Source organism: Biomphalaria glabrata, chromosome 10, assembly GCF_947242115.1.
Source record: "Biomphalaria glabrata chromosome 10, xgBioGlab47.1, whole genome shotgun sequence".
NCBI lineage: Eukaryota > Metazoa > Mollusca > Gastropoda > Planorbidae > Biomphalaria > Biomphalaria glabrata.
Window position 1 is genome coordinate 79,822 of NC_074720.1, and position 27,333 is coordinate 107,154.

Sequence of the window (27,333 nt, forward strand, 5' to 3'; positions counted from 1 at the left end):
GATGATTTACAATGTAATTCAAGAGATCTGTCTAGGTTAGTTCATTATTTTTCTTGAAGATTTCTATGATCAAGTCTAGATTTTCTAGATCTAGCATCATATACAATAATTTCTAGAGATCTAGTGCTAAGTCCTATACATATGGGATCTAGATCTAATCAAGATCTATCTAAAATCAGAATAAAAAATATGGAATGTCACACTAGATTTAGAATAGAATAGCAAAGTTTTACCAATATCTAGATTTTTAGTCCAGTAAATCAACTTATATAGATCAAAATATAAATTAAATTCACCTTTATCTATCCCTTAGTCTGATGGACTGTTAAGGCACCACACAAGGTTTGTCGACCATTCTTTTCCTCACCGTCTTTTGAATGACTAATTCCTGAGAATAGTAAACCGTTATTGTTAAAGAATATACAGGTAATCAGTGCTTTTTTGTAAAGAAATAGGTGCCGGAGCTCAGTGATGGATTGCCTTTTAACAACTAATAAATAAATAATAAACTTTAAAATACAAAAGTAACTTTTTCGCTGCATTGAAAAAAGTGCCGGTACGCTGTACCAGTGCTTACTGTAATGCTGCTGACCTGAAAAATTGTAGTTAAACTAAATAATACAGTAATATTAAGCCCATACTAATTAGTCTTAGATATATAGATCTAGAAATTATATTGACATTGTGTAGATCTAGTCAATCTAGATTTCAAAGCAAAGAAAACAGAAGAACGGTAGACCATAAGGCAAAGACGATAGGATTGACATGGACCAAGCTGAAGAAATCCAGAATATTTATTGAAAATTTTAAGTTAGATCTAGACTAATAATCTAGAATACTAGGACTATAGTAATCTATACATTCTTTTCTAGACTCTACTAGACAAACTCTAATGATGATTCTAATATTAAATATGTAGATCTAGAGCAGTGGTTCCCAAATTTTTTTGTCTCGTAGACCCCTTGCCATGTTTTCTGCTTTTCGGTAAAACCCCTGCTTAACTTATTTTTTTTTTTTTTGTATTTTTTTTTTAGATAAATTTTTTTTAATTTTTATTTTTATTTATTTTTTTATTTTTTTTAGATAATTTTTTTTTTTTTTTTAATTTTTTTTTTTTTCGAGAATTGACTTTCCCGGTACTGACTTCACTGTAGACCAGTGGTTCCCAAACTTTTATAAAAAAATTTTTATAATTTTTAAAAATTTTTTTTTTATTTTTTTTTTTCCGAGAATTGACTATCTTGGGACTAACTTCACATCTAGACCAGTGGTTCCCAAAATTTTACTAAAATTTTTTTTTTTTTTTTTTTTTTTTTTTTATAAAAAAAATTTTTTTTTAATTTTTTTTTTTTTCAATTTTTTTTTTTAGATAAATATTTTTTTGTAATTTCTTTAGATAAATTTTGTTTTAATTTTTTTTTTTTTTTTTGAGAATTCACTATCCCAGGACTGATTTCACTGTAGACCAGTGGTTCCCAAACATTCAGTAAATTTTTTTTTTTTTTTTTTTATAATTTAGTAAATTTTTTTTTTTTTTTATTATAAAATTTTTTTTTTTTTAGTAAATTTTTTTTTTTATTCTTTTTTTTTTTTTTTTTAAATTTTTTTAGATAAATTTTGTTTTAAATTTTTTTTTTTTTTTTTTTGAGAATTCACTATTGCGGGACTGACTTCACTGTAGACCAGTGGTTCCCAAACTTTTTTGTTTCGTAGACCCCTTGCCATGTTTTCTGCTTTTTGGTAGACCCCCTACTTAACTTATATTGCTTTTTTTTTTCAATTTATTTGAAAACTAATTTCTAATTTTAGTGAGTTGAAGAGTAAAATGCAATTTAAAAATACATATAAGTATTAAATAATAACTCATTTTTATTGATAAAATTCAAATTTAACCAATTTAATATGTATTGCTGGAATCATCAAACACACTGGAAATGTTTTTTTACCCAGGCTTATCATCTGTTCCTATGGATGTCATGTTTCATACATTCTATAAAGAAGACATTTAAACAATAAATATTAATTAATTAATTTGTTTTAAGTATCATTGTAAAAATTTTCGCAAAGAGTTTCTCGTGTATCTTTCACGTGTCCGCCGAACTGTTTTCACTAAAGGGGAAAGGAACGAAGGCGAGTAACTGGCGCCTTAGCCGGTAGGCTTCAAGCAGGAAGAGCTCATTAGCCACATAGCAGAAGGAAAACTGAATTTAAAAATCTGCTGCCTTGCAACTATTCCCAAACATGGGAAAGCTGTCGTGGGTCAACCCTGAGGAAAAATAAGGAGCTGGCAACCCCTAGGCAGTTTACAGCACACAGCGCTACACCCCATCAGAGCCTGTGACGCCACTGGTTCCAAACTGATCCCAAACTGTATATATTTCCTTTGCAAAGAATCACATAAGAAGCTTTTAATTTGATAACTCATGCCACCGATGTGCCCTTGAACTGTATTTTTGTTTAAAGAAATTCTTTTAATAATATCAGATGTAGGTGTGTGTAAAACAGTTTTCACAACTACAACGGCTGGTAAAATCAATGTTTTACCTATGTTTCCATATTTTGCTATAAGTAAAGAGATATTGTAAGATGCTCACAAACCAACATCTTCTCTCTATATATATGATGTTGAAGTGAGATTGTGTGGGTCTATTCTTAACTTTATCTTTGAGTGCTAGAAAATTTTTAAATCTTTATCTATTTTGTTAGGGTGACATTGTCTCAGATGATCCTCTAGCAATTGGTTTCGTATCATTATTTTAAAAAAGTCACTTAGGCAACGGCTTGTTTGACAAGGAAGGAATGAATCCCAGTTTTAAATAATCAATGATGGACAGTGTACATTTCTTTTCGTTAAACATTTGTTACATGCAGACAAAATTAAAATTTTTAAATAAGTATTGAGAAGATTCTTTGGTTTGATTAGCAGGATATATATTTAAATGATTTACCAAGATAAAAATCATATATTACTGTATAAAATAATTACATTAAATGAATGTAAAAATTAAAAAAAGAGTGATTAAGTCCCTTAATGTAATTAACACCATTTTTTTTACAAAATACATTAAATTCTTACCATTACCTATCAATCAGTCTGTTGAACCATGGGGGCACCACACAAGATCTGTCAACAGCCCTTCTATATTCCTCTCTGTACTTAGCCCTGGATAAACCATTTCATGGCAGACCTGCCCATTCTTTCATGTCTTCACATTGCTCTCTGTCTTTCATTCTTCATCCTGGAACTCAATGGTCAAAGGAGCATAACCCTGGTATTATTTTCTGGAAATAAAAAAAGACTGATTTAGTCCCTTAATGTAATTAACACAATTTTTTTTTTAAAATACATTAAATTCTTACCATTACCAATCAATTAGTCTGTTGAACCATGGGGGCACCACACAAGATCTGTCAACAGCCCTTCTATATTCCTCTCTGTACTTAGCCCTGGATAAACCATTTCTTGGCAGACCTGCCCATTCTTTGATGTCTTTCCATCTCTCTGTCTTCCTTCTTTGTACACAAATGGGGAAAAAATGGACCATAATTCTTAAAAAAGAAATTTAATATCATTAAATAAAATTTAATTTAATTTCTAATTATTAATAAAATATCTTACCAGAATGTTAGCAACACTTTCTAAAACTATGACCAGTGCCTTATTTAAATCTTGAATTATATTTCTAGTCTAGGAGTTCCAATCAATTTTGTTGTATACAAAGGCCATGATACTGATTATAGGAATATGCCAGATGTCTGTTTCAGCATCTGAGTAAATAAATTAATGAAACTCCTATGACTCTAAGTTAGGGTAATGTCATCTTTCATATCTGTATTAAAATAACACAAAAAAAACAAAAAAAAACTGGACATACATTCCTCACTATCAGTTCCCATCCTGTTTGTCATTTAAATATTTTGGACATTCCTTTTACAAAACAGCCAAGATCTTGCAGCGGACAGTAGAAAATGGCAGTTTGAACTTCAGATCATTGTGTCAACCGTCTTGTGCAAACCACAAAACCAGGCAGTGTAATCAAGATCTACCTAAGAATGAAAAATACTATCAGATACAATTTCACATTACATCTAAAAAAGGATAGCTATATTTAACTTGATCTAGTAGAAGATGTACAACTATCATACCCATATAATGTAGATAAACAAACTGATTCAAGATAAATACTATTATCTTCTTATCTTATATAATACAGACGTTACTTCAAAAAAGAAGATGATTACGTCCTACGCGTCAAACATTTAGTCATGCATATTAACCAATGACTTAAATTCTGCCAAGTCACTGGTTTTCCTGGCTAGCTCAGGCAACCCATTCCATGCTCTAATAGCACTAGGGAAGAAGGAGTATTTGTACAAATTTGTCCTAGCATATGGGACGAGGAATGTGCCTTTATCTTTGTGTCTTTCAGAGTATTTTATTAAATTTTGTTTTTGTATTTGAAGATTATGGTTCAGTGTTTTATGTATGATTGCTACTTTACTTTTGAGCCTTCTGTCCTGAAGACTTTCTAAATTTAGTGATTTTACTAAAGGTGTTACTCTAGTCAAATGTGAATATTCGTTTGTTATGAATCGCACTGCTCTATTTTGTGTCTGTTTTAGTTTCTTAATGTTTTCTTGAGTTGTGGGGTCCCAAACGGAGGATGCATATTCTATTATTGGCCTAACCAAAGTTTTAAATAACATTTTAGTTTTATGTTCTTATTTGATTTATAGAAATTTCTTTTAATAAATCCTAATGCTTTGTTTGATTTTTTTGTAGTTTCATCAATATGTGGATTCCATGACAGTTTTTCATTTATTATAACACCTAGGTATTTTGCGTTTTTAGTCTGTGTTACTGGTTTGCCATGAATAAGATAAGTGGAATTAATTTGTTTTAGTTTTTTTGTTACTCTTAACAACTGACATTTTTCTGGGTGGAAAGACATGCTCCAATTTGATTCCCATTTCTGTAATTCATCTAATTCTCTTTGTAAAATATCTGTGTCTTGTGTTGTTTTTATTGTTCTATATATTATGCAATCGTCTGCAAATAATCTGACTTTTGTTCCTGAAGTAATGCAATTCGGTAAATCATTTATGTAAATTAAAAATAGTAGTGGACCCAAGACTGTTCCTTGAGGTACACCTGAGTTTACTATTATCGGTGTTGATTTAGAGCCATTTATTATTACAGTTTGTTCTCTCCCTATCAGAAAGTCCTTAATCCACTGATGCAGTGGACCATTAATGCCGAAATATTTTAATTTTTTAAGCAAACTATGGTGGTGAACTTTGTCAAAAGCCTTAGAAAAATCTAGTAAGATAGCATCTATTTGTTCACTATTTTATTAAGCCAATCCTACACCCATACTACTTGTATACATAAAATTGGGTGGATCTAGAATTTTAGATCTAGATAGACTAGATTTTTATTAAAATTCTAGATCTTTTCTATTAAGTAATAAAAACCTTTAAAATGTATTTTAATATGGATGAAGCTGAACAGAAAGGATTGGAAAATAGTCGATGCCAACGCAGAGGCTCTTGTTCTCGTATGAGCCATAGTTGTCTATTGACTGAAGGTGGTGGAGATAATTCAACAAGATGATTTACAATGTAATTCAAGAGATCTGTCTAGGTTAGTTCATTATTTTTCTTGAAGATTTCTATGATCAAGTCTAGATTTTCTAGATCTAGCATCATATACAATAATTTCTAGAGATCTAGTGCTAAGTCCTATACATATGGGATCTAGATCTAATCAAGATCTATCTAAAATCAGAATAAAAAATATGGAATGTCACACTAGATTTAGAATAGAATAGCAAAGTTTTACCAATATCTAGATTTTTAGTCCAGTAAATCAACTTATATAGATCAAAATATAAATTAAATTCACCTTTATCTATCCCTTAGTCTGATGGACTGTTAAGGCACCACACAAGGTTTGTCGACCATTCTTTTCCTCACCGTCTTTTGAATGACTAATTCCTGAGAATAGTAAACCGTTATTGTTAAAGAATATACAGGTAATCAGTGCTTTTTTGTAAAGAAATAGGTGCCGGAGCTCAGTGATGGATTGCCTTTTAACAACTAATAAATAAATAATAAACTTTAAAATACAAAAGTAACTTTTTCGCTGCATTGAAAAAAGTGCCGGTACACTGTACCAGTGCTTACTGTAATGCTGCTGACCTGAAAAATTGTAGTTAAACTAAATAATACAGTAATATTAAGCCCATACTAATTAGTCTTAGATATATAGATCTAGAAATTATATTGACATTGTGTAGATCTAGTCAATCTAGATTTCAAAGCAAAAAAAAAAAGAAGAATGGTAGACCATAAGGCAAAGACGATAGGATTGACATGGACCAAGCTGAAGAAATCCAGAATATTTATTGAAAATTTTAAGTTAGATCTAGACTAATAATCTAGAATACTAGGACTATAGTAATCTATACATTCTTTTCTAGACTCTACTAGACAAACTCTAATGATGATTCTAATATTAAATATGTAGATCTAGAGCAGTGGTTCCCAAATTTTTTTGTCTCGTAGACCCCTTGCCATGTTTTCTGCTTTTCGGTAAAACCCCTGCTTAACTTATATATTTTTTTTTTGTATTTTTTTTTTTTAGATAAATTTTTTTAAATTTTTATTTTTATTTATTTTTTTATTTTTTTTAGATAATTTTTTTTTTTTTTTTTAATTTTTTTTTTTTTTCGAGAATTGACTTTCCCGGTACTGACTTTACTGTAGACCAGTGGTTCCCAAAATTTTATAAAAAAATTTTTATAATTTTTTTTAAAATTTTTTTTAATTTTTTTTTTTCCGAGAATTGACTATCTTGGGACTAACTTCACTGTAGACCAGTGGTTCCCAAAATTTTACTAAAATTTTTTTTTTTTTTTTTTTTGTTTTTTTTATTAAAAAAAAATTTTTTTTTAATTTTTTTTTTTCAATTTTTTTTTTTAAATAAATTTTTTTTTGTAATTTCTTTAGATAAATTTTGTTTTAAATTTTTTTTTTTTTTTTGAGAATTCACTATCCCAGGACTGATTTAACTGTAGACCAGTGGTTCCCAAACATTCAGTAAATTTTTTTTTTTTTTTTTTTTTTTTTTTATAAATTTTTTTTTTTTAATTTTTTTTTTTTAATTTTTTTTTTTTTTTTTTATAAAATTTTTTTTTTTAATTTTTTTTTTTTTTTTAGTAAATTTTTTTTTTTTTTCTTTTTTTTTTTTTTTTAAATTTTTTTAGATAAATTTTGTTTTAAATTTTTTTTTTTTTTTTTTTGAAAATTCACTATTGCGGGACTGACTTCACTGTAGACCAGTGGTTCCCAAACTTTTTTGTTTCGTAGACCCCTTGCCATGTTTTCTGCTTTTTGATAGACCCCCTGCTTAACTTATATTGCTTTTTTTTTTCAATTTATTTGAAAACTAATTTCTAATTTTAGTGAGTTGAAGAGTAAAATGCAATTTAAAAATACATATAAGTATTTAATAATAACTCATTTTTATTGATAAAATTCAAATTTAACCAATTTAATATGTATTGCTGGAATCATCAAACACACTGGAAATGTTTTTTTACCCAGGCTTATCATCTGTTCCTATGGATGTCATGTTTCATACATTCTATAAAGAAGACATTCAAACAATAAATATTAATTAATTAATTTGTTTTAAGTATCATTGTAAAAATTTTCGCAAAGAGTTTCTCGTGTATCTTTCACGTGTCCGCCGAACTGTTTTCACTAAAGGGGAAGGGACGAAGGCGAGTAACTGGCGCCTTAGCCGGTAGGCTTCAAGCAGGAAGAGCTCATTAGCCACATAGCAGAAGGAAAACTGAATTTAAAAATCTGCTGCCTTGCAACTATTCCCAAACATGGGAAAGCTGTCGTGGGTCAACCCTGAGGAAAAATAAGGAGCTGGCAACCCCTAGGCAGTTTACAGCACACAGCGCTACACCCCATCAGAGCCTGTGACGCCACTGGTTCCAAACTGATCCCAAACTGTATATATTTCCTTTGCAAAGAATCACATAAGAAGCTTTTAATTTGATAACTCATGCCACCGATGTGCCCTTGAACTGTATTTTTGTTTAAAGAAATTCTTTTAATAATATCAGATGTAGGTGTGTGTAAAACAATTTTCACAACTACAACGGCTGGTAAAATCAATGTTTTACCTATGTTTCCATATTTTGCTATAAGTAAAGAGATATTGTAAGATGCTCACAAACCAACATCTTCTCTCTATATATATGATGTTGAAGTGAGATTGTGTGGGTCTATTCTTAACTTTATCTTTGAGTGCTAGAAAATTTTTAAATCTTTATCTATTTTGTTAGGGTGACATTGTCTCAGATGATCCTCTAGCAATTGGTTTCGTATCATTATTTTAAAAAAGTCACTTAGGCAAAGGCTTGTTTGACAAGGAAGGAATGAATCCCAGTTTTAATTAATCAATGATGAACAGTGTACATTTCTTTTCGTTAAACATTTGTTACATGCAGACAAAATTAAAATTTTTAAATAAGTATTGAGAAGATTCTTTGGTTTGATTAGCAGGATATATATTTAAATGATTTACCAAGATAAAAATCATATATTACTGTATAAAATAATTACATTAAATGAATGTAAAATTAAAAAAAGAGTGATTAAGTCCCTTAATGTAATTAACACCATTTTTTTTACAAAATACATTAAATTCTTACCATTACCTATCAATCAGTCTGTTGAACCATGGGGGCACCACACAAGATCTGTCAACAGCCCTTCTATATTCCTCTCTGTACTTAGCCCTGGATAAACCATTTCATGGCAGACCTGCCCATTCTTTCATGTCTTCACATTGCTCTCTGTCTTTCATTCTTCATCCTGGAACTCAATGGTCAAAGGAGCATAACCCTGGTATTATTTTCTGGAAATAAAAAAAGACTGATTTAGTCCCTTAATGTAATTAACACAATTTTTTTTTTAAAATACATTAAATTCTTACCATTACCAATCAATTAGTCTGTTGAACCATGGGGGCACCACACAAGATCTGTCAACAGCCCTTCTATATTCCTCTCTGTACTTAGCCCTGGATAAACCATTTCTTGGCAGACCTGCCCATTCTTTGATGTCTTTCCATCTCTCTGTCTTCCTTCTTTGTACACAAATGGGGAAAAAATGGACCATAATTCTTAAAAAAGAAATTTAATATCATTAAATAAAGTTTAATTTAATTTCTAATTATTAATAAAATATCTTACCAGAATGCTAGCCACACTTTCTAAAACTATGACCAGTGCCTTATTTAAATCTTCAATTATATTTCTAGTCTAGGAGTTCCAATCAATTTTGTTGTATACAAAGGCCATGATACTGATTATAGGAATATGCCAGATGTCTGTTTCAGCATCTGAGTAAATAAATTAATGAAACTCCTAGGACTCTAAGTTAGGGTAATGTCATCTTTCATATCTGTATTAAAAAAACACAAAAAAAAAAACAAAAAAAAACTGGACATACATTCCTCATTATCAGTTCCCATCCTGTTTGTCATTTAAATATTTTGGACATTCCTTTTACATTCCAGCCAAGATCTTGCAGCGGACAGTAGAAAATGGCAGTTTGAACTTCAGATCATTGTGTCAACCGTCTCGTGCAAACCACAAAACCAGGCAGTGTAATCAAGATCTACCTAAGAATGAAAAATATTATCAGATACAATTTCACATTACATCTAAAAAAGGATAGCTATATTTAACTTGATCTAGTAGAAGATGTACAACTATCATACCCATATAATGTAGATTAACAAACTGATTCAAGATAAATACTATTATCTTCTTATCTTATATAATACAGACGTTACTTCAAAAAAGAAGATGATTACGTCCTACGCGTCAAACATTTAGTCATGCATATTAACCAATGACTTAAATTCTGCCAAGTCACTGGTTTTCCTGGCTAGCTCAGGCAACCCATTCCATGCTCTAATAGCACTAGGGAAGAAGGAGTATTTGTACAAATTTGTCCTAGCATATGGGACGAGGAATGTGCCTTTATCTTTGTGTCTTTCAGAGTATTTTATTAAATTTTGTTTTTGTATTTGAAGATTATGGTTCAGTGTTTTATGTATGATTGCTACTTTACTTTTGAGCCTTCTGTCCTGAAGACTTTCTAAATTTAGTGATTTTACTAAAGGTGTTACTCTAGTCAAATGTGAATATTCGTTTGTTATGAATCGCACTGCTCTATTTTGTGTCTGTTTTAGTTTCTTAATGTTTTCTTGAGTTGTGGGGTCCCAAACGGAGGATGCATATTCTATTATTGGCCTAACCAAAGTTTTAAATAACATTTTAGTTTTATGTTCTTATTTGATTTATAGAAATTTCTTTTAATAAATCCTAATGCTTTGTTTGATTTTTTTTTGTAGTTTCATCAATATGTGGATTCCATGACAGTTTTTCATTTATTATAACACCTAGGTATTTTGCGTTTTTAGTCTGTGTTACTGGTTTGCCATGAATAAGATAAGTGGAATTAATTTGTTTTAGTTTTTTTGTTACTCTTAACAACTGACATTTTTCTGGGTGGAAAGACATGCTCCAATTTGATTCCCATTTCTGTAATTCATCTAATTCTCTTTGTAAAATATCTGTGTCTTGTGTTGTTTTTATTGTTCTATATATTATGCAATCGTCTGCAAATAATCTGACTTTTGTTCCTGAAGTAATGCAATTTGGTAAATCATTTATGTAAATTAAAAATAGTAGTGGACCCAAGACTGTTCCTTGAGGTACACCTGAGTTTACTATTATCGGTGTTGATTTAGAGCCATTTATTATTACAGTTTGTTCTCTCCCTATCAGAAAGTCCTTAATCCACTGATGCAGTGGACCATTAATGCCGAAATATTTTAATTTTTTAAGCAAACTATGGTGGTGAACTTTGTCAAAAGCCTTAGAAAAATCTAGTAAGATAGCATCTATTTGTTCACTATTATATTAAGCCAATCCTACACCCATACTACTTGTATACATAAAATTGGGTGGATCTAGAATTTTAGATCTAGATAGACTAGATTTTTATTAAAATTCTAGATCTTTTCTATTAAGTAATAAAAACCTTTAAAATGTATTTTAATATGGATGAAGCTGAACAGAAAGGATTGGAAAATAGTCGATGCCAACGCAGAGGCTCTTGTTCTCGTATGAGCCATAGTTGTCTATTGACTGAAGGTGGTGGAGATAATTCAACAAGATGATTTACAATGTAATTCAAGAGATCTGTCTAGGTTAGTTCATTATTTTTCTTGAAGATTTCTATGATCAAGTCTAGATTTTCTAGATCTAGCATCATATACAATAATTTCTAGAGATCTAGTGCTAAGTCCTATACATATGGGATCTAGATCTAATCAAGATCTATCTAAAATCAGAATAAAAAATATGGAATGTCACACTAGATTTAGAATAGAATAGCAAAGTTTTACCAATATCTAGATTTTTAGTCCAGTAAATCAACTTATATAGATCAAAATATAAATTAAATTCACCTTTATCTATCCCTTAGTCTGATGGACTGTTAAGGCACCACACAAGGTTTGTCGACCATTCTTTTCCTCACCGTCTTTTGAATGACTAATTCCTGAGAATAGTAAACCGTTATTGTTAAAGAATATACAGGTAATCAGTGCTTTTTTGTAAAGAAATAGGTGCCGGAGCTCAGTGATGGATTGCCTTTTAACAACTAATAAATAAATAATAAACTTTAAAATACAAAAGTAACTTTTTCGCTGCATTGAAAAAAGTGCCGGTACGCTGTACCAGTGCTTACTGTAATGCTGCTGACCTGAAAAATTGTAGTTAAACTAAATAATACAGTAATATTAAGCCCATACTAATTAGTCTTAGATATATAGATCTAGAAATTATATTGACATTGTGTAGATCTAGTCAATCTAGATTTCAAAGCAAAGAAAACAGAAGAACGGTAGACCATAAGGCAAAGACGATAGGATTGACATGGACCAAGCTGAAGAAATCCAGAATATTTATTGAAAATTTTAAGTTAGATCTAGACTAATAATCTAGAATACTAGGACTATAGTAATCTATACATTCTTTTCTAGACTCTACTAGACAAACTCTAATGATGATTCTAATATTAAATATGTAGATCTAGAGCAGTGGTTCCCAAATTTTTTTGTCTCGTAGACCCCTTGCCATGTTTTCTGCTTTTCGGTAAAACCCCTGCTTAACTTATATTTTTTTTTTTTGTATTTTTTTTTTTTAGATAAATTTTTTTTAATTTTTATTTTTATTTATTTTTTTATTTTTTTTAGATAATTTTTTTTTTTTTTTTAATTTTTTTTTTTTTTTCGAGAATTGACTTTCCCGGTACTGACTTCACTGTAGACCAGTGGTTCCCAAAATTTTATAAAAAAATTTTTATAATTTTTTTAAAAATTTTTTTTAATTTTTTTTTTTCTGAGAATTGACTATCTTGGGACTAACTTCACTGTAGACCAGTGGTTCCCAAAATTTTACTAAAATTTTTTTTTTTTTTTTTTGTTTTTTTTATTAAAAAAAAAATTTTTTTTTAATTTTTTTTTTTCAATTTTTTTTTTTAGATAAATTTTTTTTTGTAATTTCTTTAGATAAATTTTGTTTTAATTTTTTTTTTTTTTTTTGAGAATTCACTATCCCAGGACTGATTTAACTGTAGACCAGTGGTTCCCAAACATTCAGTAAATTTTTTTTTTTTTTTTTTTTTTTTTTTTTATAAAATTTTTTTTTTTTAATTTTTTTTTTTTTTAATTTTTTTTTTTTTTTTTATAAAATTTTTTTTTTTAATTTTTTTTTTTTTTTTTTTAGTAAATGTTTTTTTTTTTTTTCTTTTTTTTTTTTTTAAATTTTTTTAGATAAATTTTGTTTTAAATTTTTTTTTTTTTTTTTTTTGAGAATTCACTATTGCGGGACTGACTTCACTGTAGACCAGTGGTTCCCAAACTTTTTTGTTTCGTAGACCCCTTGCCATGTTTTCTGCTTTTTGGTAGACCCCCTGCTTAACTTATATTGCTTTTTTTTTTCAATTTATTTGAAAACTAATTTCTAATTTTAGTGAGTTGAAGAGTAAAATGCAATTTAAAAATACATATAAGTATTAAATAATAACTCATTTTTATTGATAAAATTCAAATTTAACCAATTTAATATGTATTGCTGGAATCATCAAACACACTGGAAATGTTTTTTTACCCAGGCTTATCATCTGTTCCTATGGATGTCATGTTTCATACATTCTATAAAGAAGACATTCAAACAATAAATATTAATTAATTAATTTGTTTTAAGTATCATTGTAAAAATTTTCGCAAAGAGTTTCTCGTGTATCTTTCACGTGTCCGCCGAACTGTTTTCACTAAAGGGGAAGGGACGAAGGCGAGTAACTGGCGCCTTAGCTGGTAGGCTTCAAGGAGGAAGAGCTCATTAGCCACATAGCAGAAGGAAAACTGAATTTAAAAATCTGCTGCCTTGCAACTATTCCCAAACATGGGAAAGCTGTCGTGGGTCAACCCTGAGGAAAAATAAGGAGCTGGCAACCCCTAGGCAGTTTACAGCACACAGCGCTACACCCCATCAGAGCCTGTGACGCCACTGGTTCCAAACTGATCCCAAACTGTATATATTTCCTTTGCAAAGAATCACATAAGAAGCTTTTAATTTGATAACTCATGCCACCGATGTGCCCTTGAACTGTATTTTTGTTTAAAGAAATTCTTTTAATAATATCAGATGTAGGTGTGTGTAAAACAATTTTCACAACTACAACGGCTGGTAAAATCAATGTTTTACCTATGTTTCCATATTTTGCTATAAGTAAAGAGATATTGTAAGATGCTCACAAACTAACATCTTCTCTCTATATATATGATGTTGAAGTGAGATTGTGTGGGTCTATTCTTAACTTTATCTTTGAGTGCTAGAAAATTTTTAAATCTTTATCTATTTTGTTGAGTGACATTGTCTCAGATGATCCTCTAGCAATTGGTTTCGTATCATTATTTTAAAAAAGTCACTTAGGCAACGGCTTGTTTGACAAGGAAGGAATGAATCCCAGTTTTAAATAATCAATGATGGACAGTGTACATTTCTTTTCGTTAAACATTTGTTACATGCAGACAAAATTAAAATTTTTAAATAAGTATTGAGAAGATTCTTTGGTTTGATTAGCAGGATATATATTTAAATGATTTACCAAGATAAAAATCATATATTACTGTATAAAATAATTACATTAAATGAATGTAAAATTAAAAAAAGAGTGATTAAGTCCCTTAATGTAATTAACACCTTTTTTTTTTACAAAATACATTAAATTCTTACCATTACCTATCAATCAGTCTGTTGAACCATGGGGGCACCACACAAGATCTGTCAACAGCCCTTCTATATTCCTCTCTGTACTTAGCCCTGGATAAACCATTTCATGGCAGACCTGCCCATTCTTTCATGTCTTCACATTGCTCTCTGTCTTTCATTCTTCATCCTGGAACTCAATGGTCAAAGGAGCATAACCCTGGTATTATTTTCTGGAAATAAAAAAAGACTGATTTAGTCCCTTAATGTAATTAACACAATTTTTAAAAAAAAATACATTAAATTCTTACCATTACCAATCAATTAGTCTGTTGAACCATGGGGGCACCACACAAGATCTGTCAACAGCCCTTCTATATTCCTCTCTGTACTTAGCCCTGGATAAACCATTTCTTGGCAGACCTGCCCATTCTTTGATGTCTTTCCATCTCTCTGTCTTCCTTCTTTGTACACAAATGGGGAAAAAATGGACCATAATTCTTAAAAAAGAAATTTAATATCATTAAATAAAGTTTAATTTAATTTCTAATTATTAATAAAATATCTTACCAGAATGCTAGCCACACTTTCTAAAACTATGACCAGTGCCTTATTTAAATCTTGAATTATATTTCTAGTCTAGGAGTTCCAATCAATTTTGTTGTATACAAAGGCCATGATACTGATTATAGGAATATGCCAGATGTCTGTTTCAGCATCTGAGTAAATAAATTAATGAAACTCCTAGGACTCTAAGTTAGGGTAATGTCATCTTTCATATCTGTATTAAAAAAACACAAAAAAAAAAACAAAAAAAAACTGGACATACATTCCTCATTATCAGTTCCCATCCTGTTTGTCATTTAAATATTTTGGACATTCCTTTTACATTCCAGCCAAGATCTTGCAGCGGACAGTAGAAAATGGCAGTTTGAACTTCAGATCATTGTGTCAACCATCTCGTGCAAACCACAAAACCAGGCAGTGTAATCAAGATCTACCTAAGAATGAAAAATATTATCAGATACAATTTCACATTACATATAAAAAAGGATAGCTATATTTAACTTGATCTAGTAGAAGATGTACAACTATCATACCCATATAATGTAGATTAACAAACTGATTCAAGATAAATACTATTATCTTCTTATCTTATATAATACACACGTTACTTTAAAAAAGAAGATGATTACGTCCTACGCGTCAAACATTTAGTCATGCATATTAACCAATGACTTAAATTCTGCCAAGTCACTGGTTTTCCTGGCTAGCTCAGGCAACCCATTCCATGCTCTAATAGCACTAGGGAAGAAGGAGTATTTGTACAAATTTGTCCTAGCATATGGGACGAGGAATGTGCCTTTATCTTTGTGTCTTTCAGAGTATTTTATTAAATTTTGTTTTTGTATTTGAAGATTATGGTTCAGTGTTTTATGTATGATTGCTACTTTACTTTTGAGCCTTCTGTCCTGAAGACTTTCTAAATTTAGTGATTTTACTAAAGGTGTTACTCTAGTCAAATGTGAATATTCGTTTGTTATGAATCGCACTGCTCTATTTTGTGTCTGTTCTAGTTTCTTAATGTTTTCTTGAGTTGTGGGGTCCCAAACGGAGGATGCATATTCTATTATTGGCCTAACCAAAGTTTTAAATAACATTTTAGTTTTATGTTCTTATTTGATTTATAGAAATTTCTTTTAATAAATCCTAATGCTTTGTTTGATTTTTTTTGTAGTTTCATCAATATGTGGATTCCATGACAGTTTTTCATTTATTATAACACCTAGGTATTTTGCGTTTTTAGTCTGTGTTACTGGTTTGCCATGAATAAGATAAGTGGAATTAATTTGTTTTAGTTTTTTTGTTACTCTTAACAACTGACATTTTTCTGGGTGGAAAGACATGCTCCAATTTGATTCCCATTTCTGTAATTCATCTAATTCTCTTTGTAAAATATCTGTGTCTTGTGTTGTTTTTATTGTTCTATATATTATGCAATCGTCTGCAAATAATCTGACTTTTGTTCCTGAACTAATGCAATTTGGTAAATCATTTATGTAAATTAAAAATAGTAGTGGACCCAAGACTGTTCCTTGAGGTACACCTGAGTTTACTATTATCGGTGTTGATTTAGAGCCATTTATTATTACAGTTTGTTCTCTCCCTATCAGAAAGTCCTTAATCCACTGATGCAGTGGACCATTAATGCCGAAATATTTTAATTTTTTAAGCAAACTATGGTGGTGAACTTTGTCAAAAGCCTTAGAAAAATCTAGTAAGATAGCATCTATTTGTTCACTATTATATTAAGCCAATCCTACACCCATACTACTTGTATACATAAAATTGGGTGGATCTAGAATTTTAGATCTAGATAGACTAGATTTTTATTAAAATTCTAGATCTTTTCTATTAAGTAATAAAAACCTCTAAAATGTATTTTAATATGGATGAAACTGAACAGAAAGGATTGGAAAATAGTCGATGCCAACGCAGAGGCTCTTGTTCTCATATGAGCCATAGTTGTCTATTGACTGAAGGTGGTGGAGATAATTCAACAAGATGATTTACAATGTAATTCAAGAGATCTGTCTAGGTTAGTTCATTATTTTTCTTGAAGATTTCTATGATCAAGTCTAGATTTTCTAGATCTAGCATCATATACAATAATTTCTAGAGATCTAGTGCTAAGTCCTATACATATGGGATCTAGATCTAATCAAGATCTATCTAAAATCAGAATAAAAAATATGGAATGTCACACTAGATTTAGAATAGAATAGCAAAGTTTTACCAATATCTAGATTTTTAGTCCAGTAAATCAACTTATATAGATCAAAATATAAATTAAATTCACCTTTATCTATCCCTTAGTCTGATGGACTGTTAAGGCACCACACAAGGTTTGTCGACCATTCTTTTCCTCACCGTCTTTTGAATGACTAATTCCTGAGAATAGTAAACCGTTATTGTTAAAGAATATACAGGTAATCAGTGCTTTTTTGTAAAGAAATAGGTGCCGGAGCTCAGTGATGGATTGCCTTTTAACAACTAATAAATAAATAATAAACTTTAAAATACAAAAGTAACTTTTTCGCTGCATTGAAAAAAGTGCCGGTACGCTGTACCAGTGCTTACTGTAATGCTGCTGACCTGAAAAATTGTAGTTAAACTAAATAATACAGTAATATTAAGCCCATACTAATTAGTCTTAGATATATAGATCTAGAAATTATATTGACATTGTGTAGATCTAGTCAATCTAGATTTCAAAGCAAAGAAAACAGAAGAACGGTAGACCATAAGGCAAAGACGATAGGATTGACATGGACCAAGCTGAAGAAATCCAGAATATTTATTGAAAATTTTAAGTTAGATCTAGACTAATAATCTAGAATTCTAGGACTATAGTAATCTATACATTCTTTTCTAGACTCTACTAGACAAACTCTAATGATGATTCTAATATTAAATATGTAGATCTAGAGCAGTGGTTCCCAAATTTTTTTGTCTAGTAGACCCCTTGCCATGTTTTCTGCTTTTCGGTAAAACCCCTGCTTAACTTATATTTTTTTTTTTTGTATTTTTTTTTTTTAGATAAATTTTTTTAAATTTTTATTTTTATTTATTTTTTTATTTTTTTTAGATAATTTTTTTTTTTTTTTTTAATTTTTTTTTTTTTTCGAGAATTGACTTTCCCGGTACTGACTTCACTGTAGACCAGTGGTTCCCAAACTTTTATAAAAAAATTTTTATAATTTTTAAAAAATTTTTTTTTATTTTTTTTTTTTCGAGAATTGACTATCTTGGGACTAACTTCACTGTAGACCAGTGGTTCCCAAAATTTTAGTAAAATTTTTTTTTTTTTTTTTTTTTGTTGTTTTTTTTATAAAAAAAAAAATTTTTTTAATTTTTTTTTTTAATTTTTTTTTTTTTAGATAAATTTTTTTTTTGTAATTTCTTTAGATAAATTTTGTTTTAAATTTTTTTTTTTTTTTTTTTTGAGAATTCACTATTGCGGGACTGACTTCACTGTAGACCAGTGGTTCCCAAACTTTTATAAAAAAATTTTTATAATTTTTTTAAAATTTTTTTTTATTTTTTTTTTTCCGAGAAATGACTATCTTGGGACTAACTTCACTGTAGACCAGTGGTTCCCAAAATTTTAGTAAAATTTTTTTTTTTTTTTTTTTTTTTTATAAAATTTTTTTTTTTAATTTTTTTTTTTTAATTTTTTTTTTTTTTTTTTATAAAATTTTTTTTTTTAATTTTTTTTTTTTTTTTTTTAGTAAATTTTTTTTTTTTTTTCTTTTTTTTTTTTTTTTAAATTTTTTTAGATAAATTTTGTTTTAAATTTTTTTTTTTTTTTTTTTTTGAGAATTCACTATTGCGGGACTGACTTCACTGTAGACCAGTGGTTCCCAAACTTTTTTGTTTCGTAGACCCCTTGCCATGTTTTCTGCTTTTTGGTAGACCCCCTGCTTAACTTATATTGCTTTTTTTTTTCAATTTATTTGAAAACTAATTTCTAATTTTAGTGAGTTGAAGAGTAAAATGCAATTTAAAAATACATATAAGTATTAAATAATAACTCATTTTTATTGATAAAATTCAAATTTAACCAATTTAATATGTATTGCTGGAATCATCAAACACACTGGAAATGTTTTTTTACCCAGGCTTATCATCTGTTCCTATGGATGTCATGTTTCATACATTCTATAAAGAAGACATTCAAACAATAAATATTAATTAATTAATTTGTTTTAAGTATCATTGTAAAAATTTTCGCAAAGAGTTTCTCGTGTATCTTTCACGTGTCCGCCGAACTGTTTTCACTAAAGGGGAAGGGACGAAGGCGAGTAACTGGCGCCTTAGCCGGTAGGCTTCAAGCAGGAAGAGCTCATTAGCCACATAGCAGAAGGAAAACTGAATTTAAAAATCTGCTGCCTTGCAACTATTCCCAAACATGGGAAAGCTGTCGTGGGTCAACCCTGAGGAAAAATAAGGAGCTGGCAACCCCTAGGCAGTTTACAGCACACAGCGCTACACCCCATCAGAGCCTGTGACGCCACTGGTTCCAAACTGATCCCAAACTGTATATATTTCCTTTGCAAAGAATCACATAAGAAGCTTTTAATTTGATAACTCATGCCACCGATGTGCCCTTGAACTGTATTTTTGTTTAAAGAAATTCTTTTAATAATATCAGATGTAGGTGTGTGTAAAACAGTTTTCACAACTACAACGGCTGGTAAAATCAATGTTTTACCTATGTTTCCATATTTTGCTATAAGTAAAGAGATATTGTAAGATGCTCACAAACCAACATCTTCTCTCTATATATATGATGTTGAAGTGAGATTGTGTGGGTCTATTCTTAACTTTATCTTTGAGTGCTAGAAAATTTTTAAATCTTTATCTATTTTGTTAGGGTGACATTGTCTCAGATGATCCTCTAGCAATTGGTTTTGTATCATTATTTTAAAAAAGTCACTTAGGCAACGGCTTGTTTGACAAGGAAGGAATGAATCCCAGTTTTAAATAATCAATGCTGGACAGTTTACATTTCTTTTCGTTAAACATTTGTTACATGCAGACAAAATTAAAATTTTTAAATAAGTATTGAGAAGATTCTTTGGTTTGATTAGCAGGATATATATTTAAATGATTTACCAAGATAAAAATCATATATTACTGTATAAAATAATTACATTAAATGAATGTAAAATTAAAAAAAGAGTGATTAAGTCCCTTAATGTAATTAACACCATTTTTTTTACAAAATACATTAAATTCTTACCATTACCTATCAATCAGTCTGTTGAACCATGGGGGCACCACACAAGATCTGTCAACAGCCCTTCTATATTCCTCTCTGTACTTAGCCCTGGATAAACCATTTCATGGCAGACCTGCCCATTCTTTCATGTCTTCACATTGCTCTCTGTCTTTCATTCTTCATCCTGGAACTCAATTGTCAAAGGAGCATAACCCTGGTATTATTTTCTGGAAATAAAAAAAGACTGATTTAGTCCCTTAATGTAATTAACACAATTTTTTTTAAAAAATACATTAAATTCTTACCATTACCAATCAATTAGTCTGTTGAACCATGGGGGCACCACACAAGATCTGTCAACAGCCCTTCTATATTCCTCTCTGTACTTAGCCCTGGATAAACCATTTCTTGGCAGACCTGCCCATTCTTTGATGTCTTTCCATCTCTCTGTCTTCCTTCTTTGTACACAAATGGGGAAAAAATGGACCAGAATTCTTAAAAAAGAAATTTAATATCATTAAATAAAGTTTAATTTAATTTGTAATTATTGATAAAATATCTTACCAGAATGCTAGCCACACTTTCTAAAACTATGACCAGTGCCTTATTTAAATCTTCAATTATATTTCTAGTCTAGGAGTTCCAATCAATTTTGTTGTATACAAAGGCCATGATACTGATTATAGGAATATGCCAGATGTCTGTTTCAGCATCTGAGTAAATAAATTAATAAAACTCCTATGACTCTAAGTTAGGGTAATGTCATCTTTCATATCTGTATTAAAAAAACACAAAAAAAAAACAAAAAAAAACTGGACATACATTCCTCATTATCAGTTCCCATCCTGTTTGTCATTTAAATATTTTGGACATTCCTTTTACATTCCAGCCAAGATCTTGCAGCGGACAGTAGAAAATGGCAGTTTGAACTTCAGATCATTGTGTCAACCGTCTCGTGCAAACCACAAAACCAGGCAGTGTAATCAAGATCTACCTAAGAATGAAAAATATTATCAGATACAATTTCACATTACATCTAAAAAAGGATAGCTATATTTAACTTGATCTAGTAGAAGATGTACAACTATCATACCCATATAATGTAGATTAACAAACTGATTCAAGATAAATACTATTATCTTCTTATCTTATATAATACACACGTTACTTTAAAAAAGAAGATGATTACGTCCTACGCGTCAAACATTTAGTCATGCATATTAACCAATGACTTAAATTCTGCCAAGTCACTGGTTTTCCTGGCTAGCTCAGGCAACCCATTCCAGGCTCTAATAGCACTAGGGAAGAAAGGAATATTTGTACAAATTTGTCCTAGCATATGGGACGAGGAATGTGCCTTTATCTTTGTGTCTTTCAGAGTATTTTATTAAATTTTGTTTTTGTATTTGAAGATTATGGTTCAGTGTTTTATGTATGATTGCTACTTTACTTTTGAGCCTTCTGTCCTGAAGACTTTCTAAATTTAGTGATTTTACTAAAGGTGTTACTCTAGTCAAATGTGAATATTCGTTTGTTATGAATCGCACTGCTCTATTTTGTGTCTGTTCTAGTTTCTTAATGTTTTCTTGAGTTGTGGGGTCCCAAACGGAGGATGCATATTCTATTATTGGCCTAACCAAAGTTTTAAATAACATTTTAGTTTTATGTTCTTATTTGATTTATAGAAATTTCTTTTAATAAATCCTAATGCTTTGTTTGATTTTTTTTGTAGTTTCATCAATATGTGGATTCCATGACAGTTTTTCATTTATTATAACACCTAGGTATTTTGCGTTTTTAGTCTGTGTTACTGGTTTGCCATGAATAAGATAAGTGGAATTAATTTGTTTTAGTTTTTTTGTTACTCTTAACAACTGACATTTTTCTGGGTGGAAAGACATGCTCCAATTTGATTCCCATTTCTGTAATTCATCTAATTCTCTTTGTAAAATATCTGTGTCTTGTGTTGTTTTTATTGTTCTATATATTATGCAATCGTCTGCAAATAATCTGACTTTTGTTCCTGAAGTAATGCAATTTGGTAAATCATTTATGTAAATTAAAAATAGTAGTGGACCCAAGACTGTTCCTTGAGGTACACCTGAGTTTACTATTATCGGTGTTGATTTAGAGCCATTTATTATTACAGTTTGTTCTCTCCCTATCAGAAAGTCCTTAATCCACTGATGCAGTGGACCATTAATGCCAAAATATTTTAATTTTTTAAGCAAACTATGGTGGTGAACTTTGTCAAAAGCCTTAGAAAAATCTAGTAAGATAACATCTATTTGTTCACTATTATATTAAGCCAATCCTACACCCATACTACTTGTATACATAAAATTGGGTGGATCTAGAATTTTAGATCTAGATAGACTAGATTTTTATTAAAATTCTAGATCTTTTCTATTAAGTAATAAAAACCTTTAAAATGTATTTTAATATGGATGAAACTGAACAGAAAGGATTGGAAAATAGTCGATGCCAACGCAGAGGCTCTTGTTCTCATATGAGCCATAGTTGTCTATTGACTGAAGGTGGTGGAGATAATTCAACAAGATGATTTACAATGTAATTCAAGAGATCTGTCTAGGTTAGTTCATTATTTTTCTTGAAGATTTCTATAATCAAGTCTAGATTTTCTAGATCTAGCATCATATACAATAATTTCTAGAGATCTAGTGCTAAGTCCTATACATATGGGATCTAGATCTAATCAAGATCTATCTAAAATCAGAATAAAAAATATGGAATGTCACACTAGATTTAGAATAGAATAGCAAAGTTTTACCAATATCTAGATTTTTAGTCCAGTAAATCAACTTATATAGATCAAAATATAAATTAAATTCACCTTTATCTATCCCTTAGTCTGATGGACTGTTAAGGCACCACACAAGGTTTGTCGACCATTCTTTTCCTCACCGTCTTTTGAATGACTAATTCCTGAGAATAGTAAACCGTTATTGTTAAAGAATATACAGGTAATCAGTGCTTTTTTGTAAAGAAATAGGTGCCGGAGCTCAGTGATGGATTGCCTTTTAACAACTAATAAATAAATAATAAACTTTAAAATACAAAAGTAACTTTTTCGCTGCATTGAAAAAAGTGCCGGTACGCTGTACCAGTGCTTACTGTAATGCTGCTGACCTGAAAAATTGTAGTTAAACTAAATAATACAGTAATATTAAGCCCATACTAATTAGTCTTAGATATATAGATCTAGAAATTATATTGACATTGTGTAGATCTAGTCAATCTAGATTTCAAAGCAAAGAAAACAGAAGAACGGTAGACCATAAGGCAAAGACGATAGGATTGACATGGACCAAGCTGAAGAAATCCAGAATATTTATTGAAAATTTTAAGTTAGATCTAGACTAATAATCTAGAATACTAGGACTATAGTAATCTATACATTCTTTTCTAGACTCTACTAGACAAACTCTAATGATGATTCTAATATTAAATATGTAGATCTAGAGCAGTGGTTCCCAAATTTTTTTGTCTAGTAGACCCCTTGCCATGTTTTCTGCTTTTCGGTACAACCCCTGCTTAACTTATATTTTTTTTTTTTGTATTTTTTTTTTTTAGATAAATTTTTTTAAATTTTTATTTTTATTTATTTTTTTATTTTTTTTAGATAATTTTTCTTTTTTTTTTTTTATTTTTTTTATTTTTCGAGAATTGACTTTCCCGGTACTGACTTCACTGTAGACCAGTGGTTCCCAAACTTTTATAAAAAAATTTTTATAATTTTTAAAAAATTTTTTTTTCTTTTTTTTTTTCCAAGAATTGACTATCTTGGGACTAACTTCACTGTAGACCAGTGGTTCCCAAAATTTTAGTAAAATTTTTTTTTTTTTTTTTTTGTTGTTTTTTTTATATAAAAAAAATTTTTTTAATTTTTTTTTTTCAATTTTTTTTTTTAGATAAATTTTTTTTTGTAATTTCTTTAGATAAATTTTGTTTTAAATTTTTTTTTTTTTTTTTGAGAATTCACTATCCCAGGACTGATTTCACTGTAGACCAGTGGTTCCCAAACATTCAGTAAATTTTTTTTTTTTTTTTTTTTTATAAAATTTTTTTTTTTAATTTTTTTTTTTTTTTTTTTTTTTTTTTTAGTAAATTTTTATTTTTTTTTTTATAAAATTTTTTTTTTTAATTTTTTTTCTTTTTTTTTTAGTAAATTTTTTTTTTTTTTTTTCTTTTTTTTTTTTTTTTTTTAAATTTTTTTAGATAAATTTTGTTTTAAATTTTTTTTTTTTTTTTTTTTGAGAATTCACTATTGCGGGACTGACTTCACTGTAGACCAGTGGTTCCCAACCTTTTTTTTTTCGTAGACCCCTTGCCATGTTTTCTGCTTTTTGGTAGACCCCCTGCTTAACTTATATTGCTTTTTTTTTTCAATTTATTTGAAAACTAATTTCTAATTTTAGTGAGTTGAAGAGTAAAATGCAATTTAAAAATACATATAAGTATTAAATAATAACTCATTTTTATTGATAAAATTCAAATTTAACCAATTTAATATGTATTGCTGGAATCATCAAACACACTGGAAATGTTTTTTTACCCAGGCTTATCATCTGTTCCTATGGATGTCATGTTTCATACATTCTATAAAGAAGACATTCAAACAATAAATATTAATTAATTAATTTGTTTTAAGTATCATTGTAAAAATTTTCGCAAAGAGTTTCTCGTGTATCTTTCACGTGTCCGCCGAACTGTTTTCACTAAAGGGGAAGGGACGAAGGCGAGTAACTGGCGCCTTAGCCGGTAGGCTTCAAGCAGGAAGAGCTCATTAGCCACATAGCAGAAGGAAAACTGAATTTAAAAATCTGCTGCCTTGCAACTATTCCCAAACATGGGAAAGCTGTCGTGGGTCAACCCTGAGGAAAAATAAGGAGCTGGCAACCCCTAGGCAGTTTACAGCACACAGCGCTACACCCCATCAGAGCCTGTGACGCCACTGGTTCCAAACTGATCCCAAACTGTATATATTTCCTTTGCAAAGAATCACATAAGAAGCTTTTAATTTGATAACTCATGCCACCGATGTGCCCTTGAACTGTATTTTTGTTTAAAGAAATTCTTTTAATAATATCAGATGTAGGTGTGTGTAAAACAGTTTTCACAACTACAACGGCTGGTAAAATCAATGTTTTACCTATGTTTCCATATTTTGCTATAACTAAAGAGATATTGTAAGATGCTCACAAACCAACATCTTCTCTCTATATATATGATGTTGAAGTGAGATTGTGTGGGTCTATTCTTAACTTTATCTTTGAGTGCTAGAAAATTTTTAAATCTTTATCTATTTTGTTAGGGTGACATTGTCTCAGATGATCCTCTAGCAATTGGTTTTGTATCATTATTTTAAAAAAGTCACTTAGGCAACGGCTTGTTTGACAAGGAAGGAATGAATCCCAGTTTTAAATAATCAATGATGGACAGTGTACATTTCTTTTCGTTAAACATTTGTTACATGCAGACAAAATTAAAATTTTTAAATAAGTATTGAGAAGATTCTTTGGTTTGATTAGCAGGATATATATTTAAATGATTTACCAAGATAAAAATCATATATTACTGTATAAAATAATTACATTAAATAAATGTAAAATTAAAAAAAGAGTGATTAAGTCCCTTAATGTAATTAACACCATTTTTTTTACAAAATACATTAAATTCTTACCATTACCTATCAATCAGTCTGTTGAACCATGGGGGCACCACACAAGATCTGTCAACAGCCCTTCTATATTCCTCTCTGTACTTAGCCCTGGATAAACCATTTCATGGCAGACCTGCCCATTCTTTCATGTCTTCACATTGCTCTCTGTCTTTCATTCTTCATCCTGGAACTCAATGGTCAAAGGAGCATAACCCTGGTATTATTTTCTGGAAATAAAAAAAGACTGATTTAGTCCCTTAATGTAATTAACACAATTTAAAAAAAAAAATACATTAAATTCTTACCATTACCAATCAATTAGTCTGTTGAACCATGGGGGCACCACATAAGGTCTGTCAACAGCCCTTCTATATTCCTCTCTGTACTTAGCCCTGGATAAACCATTTCTTGGCAGACCTGCCCATTCTTTGATGTCTTTCCATCTCTCTGTCTTCCTTCTTTGTACACAAATGGGGAAAAAATGGACCATAATTCTTAAAAAAGAAATTTAATATCATTAAATAAAATTTAATTTAATTTCTAATTATTAATAAAATATCTTACCAGAATGCTAGCCACACTTTCTAAAACTATGACCAGTGCCTTATTTAAATCTTGAATTATATTTCTAGTCTAGGAGTTCCAATCAATTTTGTTGTATACAAAGGCCATGATACTGATTATAGGAATATGCCAGATGTCTGTTTCAGCATCTGAGTAAATAAATTAATGAAACTCCTATGACTCTAAGTTAGGGTAATGTCATCTTTCATATCTGTATTAAAAAAACACAAAAAAAAAACAAAAAAAAACTGGACATACATTCCTCATTATCAGTTCCCATCCTGTTTGTCATTTAAATATTTTGGACATTCCTTTTACATTCCAGCCAAGATCTTGCAGCGGACAGTAGAAAATGGCAGTTTGAACTTCAGATCATTGTGTAAACCGTCTCGTGCAAACCACAAAACCAGGCAGTGTAATCAAGATCTACCTAAGAATGAAAAATACTATCAGATACAATTTCACATTACATCTAAAAAAGGATAGCTATATTTAACTTGATCTAGTAGAAGATGTACAACTATCATACCCATATAATGTAGATTAACAAACTGATTCAAGATAAATACTATTATCTTCTTATCTTATATAATACAGACGTTACTTCAAAAAAGAAGATAATTATGTCCTACGCGTCAAACATTTAGTCATGCATATTAACCAATGACTTAAATTCTGCCAAGTCACTGGTTTTCCTGGCTAGCTCAGGCAACCCATTCCATGCTCTAATAGCACTAGGGAAGAAGGAGTATTTGTACAAATTTGTCCTAGCATATGGGACGAGGAATGTGCCTTTATCTTTGTGTCTTTCAGAGTATTTTATTAAATTTTGTTTTTGTATTTGAAGATTATGGTTCAGTGTTTTATGTATGATTGCTACTTTACTTTTGAGCCTTCTGTCCTGAAGACTTTCTAAATTTAGTGATTTT